At 43.1% G+C, this 16,295-nt stretch overlaps 1 protein-coding gene across 23 annotated transcripts in view; it reads left to right on the top strand.

Moving 5' to 3' along the window:
* Positions 1-16,295, top strand: part of SLC23A2 (solute carrier family 23 member 2) — a 132,734-nt gene that overhangs the window by 33,299 nt on the left and 83,140 nt on the right. Inside the window, exon 1 of one of the 23 annotated variants that reach the window (XM_082744449.1) lies at positions 11,617-11,763. The exons of the other annotated variants lie outside the window; for them this stretch is intronic. The gene's annotated coding sequence lies outside the window, so the exon portion shown is untranslated. Of the gene's footprint in view, positions 1-11,616; positions 11,764-16,295 lie in introns of those variants that run through there. 23 annotated transcript variants of the gene reach the window in all.

The raw sequence follows: 16,295 nt of genomic DNA on the forward strand, positions 1-16,295 counted from the left end.
GGTTCGATCCTAGGACCCTAGGATCATGACATGAGCCAAAAGCAGACACTTAATGACTGAGCCACCCAGGTGCCCCTAGACTTTTCGCCTTTTTTTTTTTTTTCCAGATTTTATTTATTTGAGAGAGAGAGAGAATGAGAGGGGAGAAGTTCAGAGGGAGAAGCAGACTCCCCATGGAGCTGGGAGCCCAATGTGGAACTTGATCCACAGACTCCGGGATCATAAACTGAGCCGAAGGCAGTTGCTTAACCAGCTGAGCTACCCAGGTGGCCCCTGACTTTTCACATTTATTTATAAGAAAGTTTATGCATGACTAGACTCCCATCAGCAATACAGTGAGAACCACATTAAATTAGGAAGTAAAACCTCTCTGCCTACTTGTGATCTCTGTCTGTCAAATAAATAATAAATAAAATCTTAAAAAAAAAAGAAGGTAAAGGGAATTTTGACAGTATTAGGAATTCTTACAGCCACACAGACTTCTCCCAAGCAGACTACTTTTTAAACATGTGTGGTAAAGTGTTCTGAAGTCAGTTTACCTGAGAACTGTCTTCCTGACCTGGTGGCTCTCTGGATAATTTTTAGGTATATATCCTCTGTTCTCTGAAATCGTATTTTACTGCTAGCCCAAACTTAGGAACCATGTAGGTTCAGAAGAACTTGGGTTCCTCATTGTGGGACCTCAGGAAGAACATATGTTTGAACAATGAGGGATACTTGGTATGAATTGTGGTTGTTGCTTTAGAGGGAACAGCAAAGGGAAGTGTGCGATTTGATTTGGATTTTAAGGGGTCCGGGAAGGATTTTCTGAGGAATTGGTAATTTAAGTAAAGATCTGAAGTGTAAATGGGGAATTCTCTGGATGTTACATCCTTCTAGGATTCAATAATGCCTGCCATTTTGAAGGCCACCCCAGTCTGTGACCTGACCCTCCGCTTACCTTTTTGCTTTCATCTACCAACTTCTTGACCATTCCTACTAATGAGAACATTGGCGCCTGTTTTGCTCCCTTTCCTCCTACTGTTTCTTCTAACATCGTTTTTGAGTTCTTGGCTCCTCAGGCCTGTGAACCTCACCCTCCCTTCACGGGATCCTTTCTGGCAGTTTTACTTCGAGTTACTTCAGCTCTCCTGAGACTTGTGGAGTCTCTGCACACATCCTGTCCTTCATTAGGTCTCATTTGTTCTCTTCTGGTTCTTGTTCTCCTCAGGTACTTTGGCATTCTCTGGCTTCTTCTTCCCTTCTGCACTCTTTGTACCTGCTGTGGGTCCACAGGGAGTCATGTGACTGTCCTCTTACTGACATCTTGGTTTCCTCAGTGAACTGTCTGGGTGACTTACCGGCCTTCTTCAGTGGCACAGTCCCGTTTTTTTAGTTTTTCCATGTTTCTTCTCCCGTTACACTCTGCTGGAGAGAAACCAGGTATCAGAGTGACTTTCTCCTTCACCTATTTACAAGTTCTGGGCTCAGCTAGACCCTTGACTTTTTTTTTTCTTTTTCCTTATGGGAGTCCTTTCACTCCTCTTTCCTCCAGTGTCCTCCTCCATCTCTCCTCTCCACCGTGACTTCCACTTCTTAGTTCATTAAGAAAACAAGTCATATGATAGATGCTCCCTCCACTTCCTGCCCTCCTCCCTCAACTAGCATTGAGAGACCGTGGCTATCTGTATACATCTCTGCCCACTTTGTTCCACAGAGAGTATGAGGCAATCCCGCAGATGGTCTGTGTGGAACGGTTTTCATACATCCTGGAAGTTTTCCTGCCAGGGCCACAGGAGAACCACTTGCTGCTCCCAGTGGCATCGTTAGGACTTCTGATCCCTAGTTTACAGAGACATGTTTGTGTTTTCACAGAAGGCAGAGTCTTAGAAGTGGCCCACCCCTCAGGCAGTGGCAGGTTAAATGACCTCTTGAGTCGACAGAGCCCATCCGGGGCATAGTCAGTGCTGCACATGCCATCGCCTCTTCAGCAGCCTTGCCTTATCTTAGATGAAAATACTTTAGATGGACGTTTTCTCCCCTGAGTGGGAGGTAGGGTTGGAGGTGACGAGGACATGAAATTTATTTATAATTAAAGAAAAATGGATAGTGGGTCTACATAGAACAAAGTCTGAGAGCTTCCAAGGACAGACAAGGCAATTAGGTCTCCTTCCTGTCTGACTGCAGCTCTGTTCTCTGCAGGCAACAACTTGTACCAGGTTTTATGTGTCTGTTTTGTGTATCTTTTGGTAAGAGTTTATTTGTGAAATTTGTAAAATTGTGAAATTTCAGATACAAAGAAAACGAAAGGATGAACACTCATACCAGATACTCAGGTTTAATAAATCTAAACATGCTCTTGTCTTTGCTTTAGGTCTTTCTTTTATTCTTATTAATTTTCATTTATTTTATTCATTTATTTGAAAGAGAATGAGAGAGAGAGACTACGAGATCGGGGAGGGTCAGAGGGAAAACAGACTCCCTCCTGAGCAGGGAGCCCGATGCAGGACTTGATCCTGGGACTCCAGCATCATGACCAGAGCCAAAGGCAGCTGCTTAATCAGCTGAGCCACCCAGGCACCTCTGCTTTAGGTCTTTCTTTAAAAAAAATAAAACATTTTAGATATCCTCTTTGTATTCTTTGCTAGTGTTCTCTCCTTCTCTCCCATATTTTTACCGTTGTTTGTTTTTGTTTTCTTTTTTAAATAGGAGGGAGAGGGCGGGGAAGGGCAGAGGGAGAGAATCTTAAGCAGGCTCCACAACCAGCGCAGAGCCTGACATGCCATCATAGGACCCCGAGATCATGACCTGAGCCGACATCAAGGGTCGGAAGTTTAAGTGACTGAACCACCCCTTGTATTTTGACTTGTGTATTACATGTTTATATACCAATAAAGCCACATTCAGTCCCACATTCAGTATTGACTGCATGATTTAAAACCTTAAGTAATGGGGGTGCCTGGGTGGCTCAGTGGTTAAGCCGCTGCCTTCGGCTCAGGTCATGATCTCAGGGTCCTGGGATCGAGTCCCGCATCGGGCTCTCTGCTCGGCAGGGAGCCTGCTTCCTCCTCTCTCTCTCTGCCTGCCTCTCTACCTACTTGTGATTTCTCTCTGTCAAATAAATAAATAAACTCTTAAAAAAAAAAATAAATAAATAAAATAAAACCTTAAGTAATAGATCTCATGTGGTCTGTATTCTGCAGCCTGCTCGCTCATTCAGGAATGTTCTCGAGGCATGTTGACCCAAGCGGCTAGATAGAGTTCATTTTAAGTGCTCTTTTTGAATTCTGTTTGAGCCTCAGAACTTACATATTCTGTTGATGTGTTGGTTGTGTACTAATTAAAAGCAGGGTCAAGATGCTGAGGCACGGCATTGCTGAATCCTAGTGCAAACACATTTACAACCTACTAGATGCCACCAAATTGTTTCGCTGAGAGTTTGAACCAATTTACATCTCTGGCAACAGAGTGGGGAAGTTCCTGTTTATCCACAGTCTTGCCAGCAGTTGGTATTATTAAGCCTCTTTCTACCGGCCTTATCTGGTCGGTGTGGAATGACCTCATTAATAGGGTTATGCCACAGTTGGTTTATCCATTTACTGGCTAAAGGTGAACAAGTCCAGGTTTTGGCTAATATAAATAAAGCCACCAAACACACTTATGTGCAGGTGTTTCATTGAATGTAAGTTTTCATTTCTCTGGGTAGATAGCTAGGAGTGCTGTTGCTGGGTCATAGTGTAAATGTATCTTTTAACTTTGTAAGAAATGGCCAAAATGTTTTTCCAAAATGTTCATGCCATTTTTACATCCTGACCCAGGAGTGTATGATCGTTCCAGTCACTCTGTGTTCTTATCAGCATGTGGTGTATCACCTTAGTTTTAATTTTTGTTTTAGCCATTCTAGCAAGTAGGTCATATACTTTTTTAACACAAAGAATTAAATTTTTAAAATTGGATATTTTAAGGACTTGAAGTAGTAGATTTTTGCTATTTTTAAAAAATATTTATTTATTTGACAGAGCATAAGTAGGCAGAGAGGCAGGCAAAGAGAGAGGGGGAAGCGGACTCCACTGCTGAGCAGAGAGCCTGACGCAGGGCCTGATTCCAGGACCCTGAGATCATGACCTTAGGTGAAGGCAGATTCTTAACCCACTGAGCCAGCCAGGCGCCCTTGAATTTTGCTAATTTTTTTTTCCTCCTTTAATTCAAAATCAGAGCATTTTGTTAGATGTGTGAGAATTACCAAAGAGTGATAACGGAGGCGGTACAATATAGTGCAGCATTCGAAGGCTGCTGCTAGAAAATTGGGTAAAGGTGTTTTTCTTGCTGCTGTCAGCAAAGTTCTTTAAGTTATGGTCTCTGATTTACTGATTGGACTTCTTTTTTTTTTTTTATTGCTTTTCCTGGAAAATATGTATTAAAACTTTACAGTGAAGCATATGCAGTCCCCATTTTAATGACATCATACACCTACTTATGATCTGCCCCCCCCCAACCCCTGCCAGGCCTCAAATAAGATTTAATTTGAGAATGCTTGTTGCATTATGAAAAATAGAAGTGCTGAAACTACAGAAGTAGGCCAACACCATTATTTTACAGAGCAAGATGTTTGAGGCCCACTGGCCTCAAACATGACTCCCGTGCCCACACCCCTGTGTGCGTGTACCGGGCTTCTGGGTTCCGGGGACGTGTTCTTGTGCAGACCCTGGAGCTCTGCTGCATGTTGCTGACCAGGCCATGCTGTAGCCTGTACCTGGGGTTGGGAGGCTATAGTCTTCCCAATGGATTTGCTTTGAGAGTTGGAGAAATTTGATTTTACTCTCAGTGATGGAGTTCTGATACGCACTGTCAGCACACATTCCGAGCTGTGCTTTGAGACCATGAACCAGTGGCTGGCCTTTAAATGTCAGAGAAGCGAATTTAAGGTGAACAGTGAATTTGCTTCTCTCACCCAGATGTTTACCCTTTACCACGATGCCCCCCTTTGAAGGAAAATAACACTCATCATCATTCATCTGGGTTTTAAATACATACTGATCCATTTCCCTTTGAGAATTTAGTTACTGGGCTTATTCCAAAATGTGTTGTCTTGCCAGATTGTGTCTCTGCATGTTTTGTTTTGTTTGTTTTTATTTAAGAGTATAGTTCAGGCAGTTCTAATATAACCAAATGTGAAATAGAAGCTCTTTTCTCTTATGTAATTTGGCACCTTTATTTCTTACTGGTTCACCATTGTTAGCATACTGATGGATTAATACGCCTCAAGATGGTTCTTGCAGCCAGCCAGGGGTGGGGGTGGGGTGGTGGGGTGGTGGTGGATAGGACTTACTTCCACTCCTATCCCATGGGCCAGAACTTAGTTACGTGGCCATGTCTAGCTGCAGAGGAGGCTGGGAAATGTTTCCTGAATTTTGTTGATTCTGTGCCCAGCCTAAAATCAGGGTTTTCATTTTTAAGTTATTTGTTTATTTTAATTTTATTTTTTTTTTAAAGATTTTGTTTGTGAGAGAGAGAGAGTGCCCGAGAGAGCATGTACAAGCAGGAGGAGTAGCGGGCAGAGGGAGAAGCAAGCTCCCCACTGAGCAGGGAGCCCGATGTGGGACTTGATCCCAAGGACCCTGGGATCATGAGCTGAGCCACCCACACATCCCAGTCAAGGGTTTTTATAACAATTAATTGATGAGAAAACTCTTGGAGACACCTGCTGGCATCTGACACTTTTGATGAAATATAGAAGTTGCCACACAAAACAATACATATTTGGAAATAAGTTGTATATGAAATGTGTCTTAATTCTGTTTACTGTTCTGTGTATTTGAAATTATCCAAAATAGTTTTTTGAAATAGTTTTGTATTTTCCAGTACTTTACGGAGAGCTAGTTAAATTTTGTAACACTAGGGGGTGCTGTTAGACAATGCATTTGCTGTTTATGTTTCTAGAACCACTTTTTTTTTTTTTAACCCCCAGGTTGGCTCATTACAGAATCAGAGCAGGTTTTGTCCAGCTGATAATTCTAAACCTTCTTTGTTGTTTTACTCAGTTTTTCAGCATTTTTCTGCATTGAAATGTCAGTATATAACATTTATTTGGAAAGACAGAAGTAAGCACAACCTATATGGAAGGGTATTTTTCAAAACAATTCAGATTTTGTCGTTTAAAGGAAACATGAACTAGAGATTGCATTAATCAAATTACATATTTTCAAATGCATAATTATTTCTGAAATGTTAAGCAGTTTTTTTTAGTATTTGTCTTCAGTTTAGCCTTTTAGTTGTTTTGCATGATTTTTTGTTCCTAAATTTACTAACCTTATAGGTACTAAGATTTGAGCTGCTTCTAATTTGTCCCTTAATACAATGGGAGGGGCATAAAACTTAGAAAATAAGATGAACGAAAAGAAGAAATACTCAGAATCCCACTTTATAGAGATGACCACTGTAAAGTAATTGAGGTATTGCCTTACTTTCCTAGTTCACTTGTCCATGTGTGTATACAATACTTCACAAAAGGGAGGAATTAATATAGGTTAATGCTAGTGCTAAGGATGTTTTTTCTGTTTTTCATTTTGTAACTCCCTACCATTCTGACGTATCTTATTCTAGGTTTTTATTTTATTTATTTATTTTTATTACTATTTTTTAAAGATTTTATTTATTTATTTGACAGAGAGAGAGAGATTACAAGTAGGCAGAGAGGCAGGCAGAGAGAGGAGGAAGGAGGCTCCCTGCTGAGCAAAGAGCCCGATGCAGGGTGATCCCAGGACCCTGAGATCATGACCTGAGCCGAAGGCAGAGGTTTTAACCTACTGAGTCACCCAAACACCCCTTATTCTAGGTTTTTAAACTCATTTTCTGAGTCAGACCTATTACCTATAAATAATTATTTTGTCTTTGATTTTCCAATATTAGCACTTTGTTTTTCTTAAAGATTATATCTATTCATTTGAGAGAGAGGGAGATCACAAGCCAGGGAGTGGGTAGGAAGAGTAGAGGGAGAAACAGACTCCCCTCTGAGCAGGGAGCCTGATGAGGGGCTCAATCCCAGGACCCCGAGATCACAACCTGAGCCAAAGGCAGGTGTTTAACCTACTGAGCCATCCAAATACCCCCACAGTATTAGTATTTCAAAACCTTTTTCTTACTGTAGTTGTTGGGACAGTTTTCTGTAATGGAGGCTATCAGACTCCTTCTGTTCCTGGCTTTAATGGACACCTCTTGGGGTTTTTCAGGGCACATATCATGCTGGCTATGGCACGAGTTGGGGATTCTTTTTGAGGATTTTTTTTCTTCTGTGTTGAATGTGCTAAGAGCTTTTTTTGTTTGTTTTTTAAAATATTTTAGTTATTTGACAGAGATCACAAGTAGGCAGAGAGGCAGGCAAAGAGAGAGGAAGGGAAGCAGGCTCCTCACTGAGCAGAGAGCCCTATGCAGAACTCAATCCCAGGACCCTAAGATCACGACCTGAGCCAAAGGCAGAGGCTTTAATTCACTGAATGCGCCCCATGAATGTGCTAAGAGTTTTATTTGAAAATTGATGCTGAATTGTATTTGGTTTTTGTTTATCTTACAATTTTTTTTTCTTCTACCCATTAATGTGAGTTGTAATACTAGCTTTTTCTCTTTGTCAGGCTTGTGATCTGGATGATGCTAGATTTCTAAAATGGCTGATAGGCTTTTTTTTTTTTTTTTTAAGATTTTTTATTTATTTATTTGACAGGGATCACAAATAGAAAGGCAGAGAGAGAGAGAGAGGAGGAAGCAGGCTCCCCACTGAACAGAGAGCCCGATGCGGAATTCGATCCCAGAACCCTGGGATCATGACCTGAGCCGAAGGCTGAGGCTTTAACCCTCTGAGCCACCCAGGCTCCCCTGATAGGCTTTTTAAATTTTCATTCTCCAGTGCTTTGAACCTGAGTAGCCTAGGAAGTTCTGTTCCTTAGTGCTTACAGGCATTTGCCTAGGAAGCTACCTGGGCCCATGTATTTTGGAGTGGAAGGTTTCTATCTGCCTTGGCCTTGGGAAGCTTGTTTAAGAAATTTCTTGGCTGTATTTATCCTCTTTTTTTTTTTTTGCTTTTCTAGCCAATTTTTCTTTCTCTCATTTCTTGTCCTTTAGGGTATTTTCTTACTTATTCTTTTATGTTGTAAGAGTGTTTTTACAGTTTCAGTTTCATCTTTGACCCAACAGTAATTTGGGAGAAAGGTTGAAAATTTGGAAGTTGGTACAATTTTGTTGATTAACAATTCTTTTGATCTCTTCTGGCATTATGGTCAGGCAATGAGAAATAATAAAGGCTCCTTTTTGTGGGGGATTGAACTTTTCATTTGGCATGATGGCCAGTTTTCACAAATGCTCTTTAATCAGTAGAAGGAAGGCTCTATTTTCTGGTTGTGCAGTTTGGTATCTATTTTGTTAGCTTTATCCATTAAATTGGTGGCATTTTCTCATCAATAAAAAATAAAGCTCACATGAAGATGGAGCCTTTGCCCCTGTCTCTCTACCCTCTTGTCCCCATCTTCTTGGAGACACTGAAGTACATTTGTGAACTGTTGGTCCTTTCTTCTGTATTGTTAGCCAGCCTGTGGACTTAATTTCATTGAAATGATGCTTGGAACATAAAAATTGACATAGTATTTCTGTTGTGAATTCTTTCCCTCTTTTCCCCTGTTTAATACTTCTGGTGTGATTTCATTGTGTCTGATATTTAAGAAATAATGAGGCAGGCAGCATTAACGTTGCTTTATTTTTGTTTCACTTTGCTTAAGGTGTATTTTCAGGCATTGGCATTTGTATTCTGACACATCTGAGAATACTTTATATTTAATTCATTTATAGGTTTAGTTTGTGTTATAGTCTGTGATCTGTTTCCAATTTTAATAGTGGTTTCCTTTAAATTAAAAAAAGAAAAAAAAAAACACTAAAAAACAAAACAAATCACCTCCCAAACAGACAAACAAAACCCCCTGTTTTCTCCGTAATTACCGCGAAGGTCTAACAGTGTTTTCAGAGTCCTGCTTGTTTGGGAGATGGGTTTGAGCATTATCTTATTCCCTGTCTTCAGTCTTCAGTAGTGTAATCTTGCTCAATCTGCTTTATTGTTATTAGTTATATTTTTCACGTAACCTAGCGTATGTTTAGGGAATAATTTGACATATAGGTTCAGTTTTATAATTAGGTTGATCTTCACTATTTAAGAAACTTCTTCATTATTTAAGAAATCTTGATGGTTTTGACTGCTGGTATATGTCATTAGCAGCCCTGTGTATAATGTCTCTGAATTTTGCCTCTTAGGCATTGGAATAATACCCTGAACCCCCACCCTAACTGCCCTTCTGAGCCCCTTTATATATGAGGTTGCAATTTTTTTTCTATTTTTTAAGTTTTTTTTAATTTTTAAAATTTTTTTATTTTTTTTGCTTTCCCACATGAAGGGCAGCTTGTCTAGGTATAAAATTCTTTGGGATAACCTTTTCTTCAGTTCTCTGTCTTCATTTTCTATAGACTTCTGGCATTTTCATGCTGCCTTAGAAAATCCTGGGGTTCATCTTAATTATTGCTATTACTTAAGTGACCCTAACACGTTCTCCTCTCCCTTCTACAACTTTTTCTTCCTGTAGTTAAATTATTTTGCCAGAATGTGTCCAAGAACAGGTTTCTTCTCCCTGATTTTTGCATGAATCTGGCATGCCTTTGTAATTTGTTTAGTCAGATTTTAATCTCAGAGTAGTTGGTTTCTAGTCTGTATCTTTCTTGAATCTTTAAGCCTGTTCTGTTGGTTGTTTATACAACAGTTCGGTGGAGCTAGAATTCACCACCATAAAGTTCTGCTGGTGAACCTGTGCAGTGCAGCAGCTCCCAGGGAATCAGACTTGTATAACCATCACTGTCAAGCTTGGCACATTTTCTTCATCCCATAAAGAAATCCCAAACTCATTAATAGTCCCTCCCCATTCCTCTCCCCCATCTCCACCCCAGCCCCAGGCAACCACTGATCTACTTTCTGTCTCACAGTGAATTTGCCCAATCTGGACATTTCATGTAAATGGAGTCCTATATGACTGGCTTCTTTGTTCTTTTTCAGTCTAGTCAAGGGGCACTGGTTATTCATATCCTGGGTTTGCTCTTTGCTTTTGTCTCTCCACGGTTCTCCTCTGTGAACTGTTACTTCCTTTCTGGACTTTTCCTTGTCTCTGTGTTTTTCAAACCTGTCCTCCACCCTTTAGTTTTCTGCTGTTTCCTTGGGTTTTCACTTCTCTCTTTTGCTTCTTCACCACCCACAGCTGTCCTTCTTGGTGTCTGTCCATTTTCTTCATGTAATTGTGTGATCCTGTTTCCCTTTTTTAAAAAATAGCAACTGTTTTGTTTTTTAATTCTGTTCCAAATTGAAATTTTTCTTTGGTTCCTAGAGTTAAACCTTTTCGAGGCTAGAGTCTTCAAGAGAACAGCTTGAGGATTGATCTTGTGTTCACGATACAGAGACTGAACTCTTTTTCCCGTAGGCCACATTCTAGCTTTTTCCTCTCAGCTCACTTTGGAGTGGAGGGGCCTTCTGGTCTACCTGGGCATGTTGCCGCAAGGCGTTGGGTATGTCCTTGTGACCTCTGCTCCTGCTTCTGAACAGTTAAAGCTCTTGGCTGTCAGCCTTCTCCCCACTTTCACTGCAGCTTCTACTGCAGTCAGGTGGCATCTTTCTTCTGTGCCCACCACTGACTTTCCAAAGATGATTCATGAAATGAGTGTCTGTCAGAGCTGCAGTTCTCCAGGCTGTCCTGTCTCTTCCTCTGCCTTTATCACATCTTCAGGATGCCCTGTGCTGCTGGGAGATGCCCTTTCTGCCTGCCTGTTTCCCAACAGAGCCATGTGGTCCCTGCGTGGTGTTGGGGAGATGGAGGCAGGTTCTAGCCCTCTAAAAGCACCACCCAGGGGAGCAGGTGCCCGCTGCTCGGCTTCCTGACAGGCCCTGGCCTGAAGACAGGACTGCAGAGGACAGAGTCTGACCACAGGTGTGGCTTCTTCACTCCTCCTGGCACTAGGTTGTCAGCATGGGTTTGCCTTTCTGAGTGTTTGTGTGGGCACTTCCACTCTTCCATATGGCCTCTGTGGCTGGGACCTGCGTGCCAGAGGCCACACACTGCCAGGCTCTGGCAGCTGGCTCTCAGTAGCGCAGCTTCTTGTTGCTTTTCCCGGCATTTCAATGAAGAGATCATGCTTTGAGGTGTATTCTTAATCTTTGAAAGTCCTTGGGCTTTGAAAACAATTGTTTTGGGAGCCCCCCATCGGGGAAATGTTTCTGGGCCCCTAGTTGGGGAAATGAAACATTACCAGGAAGCAACATGACTCTCCCCCGACCCCCCCACCCCCCAACTCCTTCACTGAGCTTGAAAGCAGTGCAGGTGGACTCCTTCCTCTGGACAGGAGTGTTCAGAAAGATAGGTTTTAATTTCCCTTACTTGTGTGGGTTTGAGAAATGTAATCCCAGCAACTGCCTGGTTTCCACAATAGACAAACCACCCTGTCCCATGAAACCTGGGCCACACTGATGGTGAGCAGGCCCTACCAGGAGCCTGTAGTAACCATCTGTAACCAGGTGGTGGCTGTTGTGTAACTTCTGACTAGGTGGTGTGATTATACAATTTTGGCGAGCCTGTGTGGATTATAAAAGTCGAAATTCCTTCGGCTCCTAACACGGCCACTACTGAGCATCAGGGTGATCCCGGCCCTGTACAGATGCCCCTGTGGAGCTGGTGGGTCGGACACTGACGAACAAGTGTTTCTGTGGATAGGGTAAGATTTCTCTCTCCAGGTAGGACCATTTCTTGGTACATTAGCTCTGCTTTGGGGAATTAATGTCTCTGTGTCTGTGTGTCTGTGCATCTGGGGCTACGGGGGTCTGTTTCCATTCTTGTCTGGGACTGTGTGCACTCCGGGCTATGGCCGTGGCTGGTTTTCTGCAAGTACGTAGCTATGCCTGCCTGTGTCTCTGTAGGGGGGTGAGGAGCCTGGGGCTCAAGTTTGCCCAGCTGCTTACCAGAAAGTATTCGAAGTCTGAGTTTTTCACTGTTGCTGTCAATATTTAAATAACCTAATATTATCATTTATGCGACTCATAGAATTAGAGGGGAGTGCCCCTCATTAAACGTGCGAGAAAGAGTGACCTTAGAACCCGATCTGCAACAATTGAAATATCAGATGTGTTGTTTTTCAGATGCTCTTTTACCTTATTTTCTGAGTGAGGTCCATTGCTGGGTCACCCACGACTTTGTGTGCTCTCTTATGCTTTCATTTCTGCAGAATTTTAGAGCCTCAAAGAAAAGTAAGGAACACAGATTAAACTTCATGGAAAGTTGGAGTCTTTTATAGCTGAATATATAAATTTTTTGATCCTGTAAGGTTTGGGGATTATGAAAATGTTAGATTCATCCTGTCCGTGGCACAGGATTCTAAGCGATTGCAGTCTCTGTACTGAATGTATTTTTTTTTTTTTTAAAGTTTTATTTATTTAAGTACTCCCTATACCCAACTCGGGGCTCAAACTCACAACCTGGAGATCAAGAGTTACTCACTCTTCACTTGAGCCAGCAAGATGCTGCTGAATGGCTGTTGTTTTATGAATTGGGAAGAACATGTTCCTTTGCAGGGCAAAAAAGCCCCGCAGCCCAACTATATAACTAACCTACTCTCAAGCACGAGATGTTTATTGACTGTCAGGAACAGGGTCCCATTTATTGAAGGTCAGGGAGAGCCTTATTATTTGGATCACCGTGTACTTGGGGTTAACTTTGAGAAGAATTACAGTGTCCCAGCCCCAGGTAATTGCAGTTTAGGCAGACCTACTGTTCAGTCATCAGGTAATCCACCAGAGTAGGTGAAATTTCAGAGCGCCCTTTTCTTTATCTTGGGAAAGGGTGTGAGGAGGGGAACTTGTGGTAAAGTGGGGGTTGGGTGAGGAGAGAAAAGATACTGCAGAAGAGATTTGCAAATGGAACAGGTGGTAGGAAGGAAGCAGCAGGTGGCGGAGAGAGCTAAGGGTGTGTGTTGAAGTCCAGCAAAGCCCTGCAGGTGTTGTCGGCAGACAGGAAACAAGGGAACTTGGGAGCTTGACCTCTGTCGGCAGGTGAGAGGAGGACCTTTGGCTTTGACGCTGAGGGCAGGAAGAGCTGATAAGAACATTCCAGAGAGGAAGGGAATGGTCTGAGTAGTTCAGAGCGAGGGCTGATAATTACGTGGGGCTTGAGGCGATGGAGTGATAAAACGCTCCTGCGGGCACCTGTGCTTTTCCATTGGTTGCAGCCGGACAGAGTAGCTGGAGGGGACCCAGTGCCCTCCTGAGGAGGCGTGAGTCCTCATTGTGCTGGAAACGGAGTCTGGAGCAGTACCGAGAGGGGGGCACAGGGTTAGCAGGGCTCAGCCAGCCCTGGAAGTTACCTGAACACCCAGGTTTGTCTGTGTACTGGGAACTGGGAAAGGGGTGGGGGAGAGAGCAGATGACAAAGGTCATTTGGAGGTGTGCAAGAGGAGGAAGCTTTCTTTCCATTCCTAGATAGTAACTGGTGGACTTTTTCCAGCTGCGTCCAGAATGACTTTTAGAGATAACCCTCCAGGCCTCTTCTGGCCGCTCATCTTGGGAGCTTGTTCTGCTAGTCTCTAAGGGAACTGAGAGCAGCTTTCATGCTCTCAGAATGATTGTTGTGCCTTCCACTTGCCCTTGGCTGTTGTCTAAGTGAAAATCAGCTTCTCTGCCTCAGTTTTTGAAGCTGTGACAGGATGATGGGAACAGCCCTTCCCAGCACTGTTGTAAGGGTTAAGTGAAATCCTGTTTGTGTCATATGATAGGCAGTCAATTCTGAACATGTTTTTATCTTGTCATTAAAATTGCATACAAAATTTCTTTCTAGTTGCCCCTAAAATGACTCACTAATACATTTAAAATAGTCTTTTTTTTTTTTTTAAAGATTTTATTTATTTATTTGACAGAGATCACAGGTAGGTAGAGAGGCTGGCAGAGAGAGAGAGAGAGAGAGAGAGCAGGCTCCCTGCTGAGCAGAGAGCCCGACGTGGGACTCGATCCCAGGATCCTGAGATCATGACCTGAGCCGAAGGCAGTGGCTTAACCCACTGAGCCATCCAGGCGCCCCTAAAATAGTCTTTAATTAAAAACACTATTGGTACAAAAAATGAGATGTTAAATCATATAGCAGGAATAAATGCAATCAAACCAATCTTGATTCTGCTTGAGTTTTCTTAGATATACCTCTGTATTTTGATTCTGGCCTATAAGCTCTTCCTTTTGCTCCATTATTTCTCCTTCTGCCCTCACTTGTCCAGGGCACATGCTTTCCCTGAATGAATAGGGAGGTTTGGCATTAGGTTTTGTTTCAGGTGTATCACTTACCTCCGGAAAAATGGTCAAATTTTCTTTAGACATTTTGAGTGTCTTTTATGTGGTGAACACTGTGTCCCTGTCCCTATCCCTGCCTGGTTGGGGGAGTTGGACCACGAAGCCATGTGCTAACATGGGACAGCTAACCCAGGAATGCTTCTCGGAGGAGGCTGCTTCCTGAGCTCCGACATGGAAACTGCAGGTCATTGTGGTCCAGGTGGATGCTACCTGGGGCAGGAGAGTCATGGTTAGGATAGTCAAGTCTTAAGGCCTTATCATAATTTTATTTAAATGAAGTTTGGGCAACACATTTCTGCTGGATGAGATCAGGCCCAGAAGCTGTTGTAGCATCTGATACCTACAGCATTAGGTCAGAAACATGAAGATCACTGATGGGTATTGATCTTAAAGCCTCCAAACCAGCAGAACGTCAGCTGCTTTGACCTTTTACTGTACGCTCACCTCCCATCTTCCCCTGACCAAGACGTCAGTGAGTCAGCGTCTTCCCCTCTAGGTCCCGTGACCATCACTCTTCATGGCTCAGCCTGTGTGGAAACGGACGTCAGCAGGACAGCCCCTCTCAGGCTGGATTCAAGAGCTCTCCCAGGATTTAGAGTTTTGTTTGGGTTTAGAGCATACTCTGTCCCAGGGCTTCTTGGGCCCAATCTCCAGAAGAGATGGAAGGGTCTCCCGCAGGCAGGGAGTCGTCTTTAACATCTTCTGTTTCATTTTTCTGCTCCATAAAGCACTCGCTTTCAGTCAGGAGTGACCCTCCCTTACCCCTAGTGCCGGGAGGGTTTGCAGTGTCTGTCCCGTGGCCCCACGATCCTGGGGCCCACGGTTGCGGCACCTGGCTCCACTTCTACGGGATACCTGAGTAGTCCAGCACTGTTTTCCCAGAGGCCTTTCCTTTCCGCTTCAGAGTGGGGTTGTTGATGTGGGGCACCTTACAGGCCCTGGGGCGGGGGTGACCGCTATGGCACTGTCCCTCCTGAGTTCTCAGCAGCTGTGTTTCTGATGGGGAGCCTGGCAGTGGACTCTGGGCTCCCCTTCAGAAATCCAGGTTTTATCTGCCTTCTTTTAAACTTTTCTTTCTATTGAGGGGACAAGTTGACAGATCGGGATAGTGACAAAAGACTGACCCAGCTCGTTGCGGGGAGGTGGAGATTTTCCTGACTCTGGTCAGTGAGGTCATTTGGTGTCAGGCTCTGACAGGTGTTAGAGAGAGGCCACTTGGAGGCTGGGATCTGGGGTACTCTCTACGCTTACAGCAAGGACGTTTTAGGATATTTTGTTATCTGTGTCCTTATCTTATACTACGTGAACAAACATTTTCTATGGCTGTGCTCCTTGAAGCCCAGCAAATAAGCTGATGTAAGTTGGGGTATCCAGACTATGCCCTTTATGGCACTTGCTGGGGCTTCAGTTACATCAGTGACTTTCAGGCTCGAATTTGTTGTTGTTGTTTGACCCAAGCCACAGTGAAGTATTTTATCTTGAAACTAGAATCCCTTATCTTACGAGGTGTACTCTGAAGTTTTTTGTTCTGTTGAGATCCACTGAGTTGATATCCTAGCCCACTTCTAGTGGGTAGTGACTTGCAGTTTGAAAAAAAATAAGAGCAAAAGTTCTTGGAGTGTTTTGGAAAAGGCTTTAGGAGGATTTTTCCCCCCTCCCAGTTATACCCCATGACATCGTCCCTAACTGTTATCACAAGATCAAGTAATAACCACCACTTACAGGTTCATTCGTTGCTGCCTAAAGGGAGTAATAATAGCTAGGATAAATGTCAGGATTTTAAACTTTCTAAAGCAGGACCCTGTGTATTGGGCAACTATTCAAGTCCTTTCATTTAAAGGGAGTTGAGCACATATAAATTGAGGTTGTGTGTTCCAATAATCTTTTTTGGTCTTGGATTAAAAGCATTTAGGTCAAA

The sequence above is a fragment of the Mustela nivalis genome, assembly GCF_964662115.1.
Source record: "Mustela nivalis genome assembly, chromosome: 8".
In the NCBI taxonomy this organism is placed as follows: domain Eukaryota; kingdom Metazoa; phylum Chordata; class Mammalia; order Carnivora; family Mustelidae; genus Mustela; species Mustela nivalis.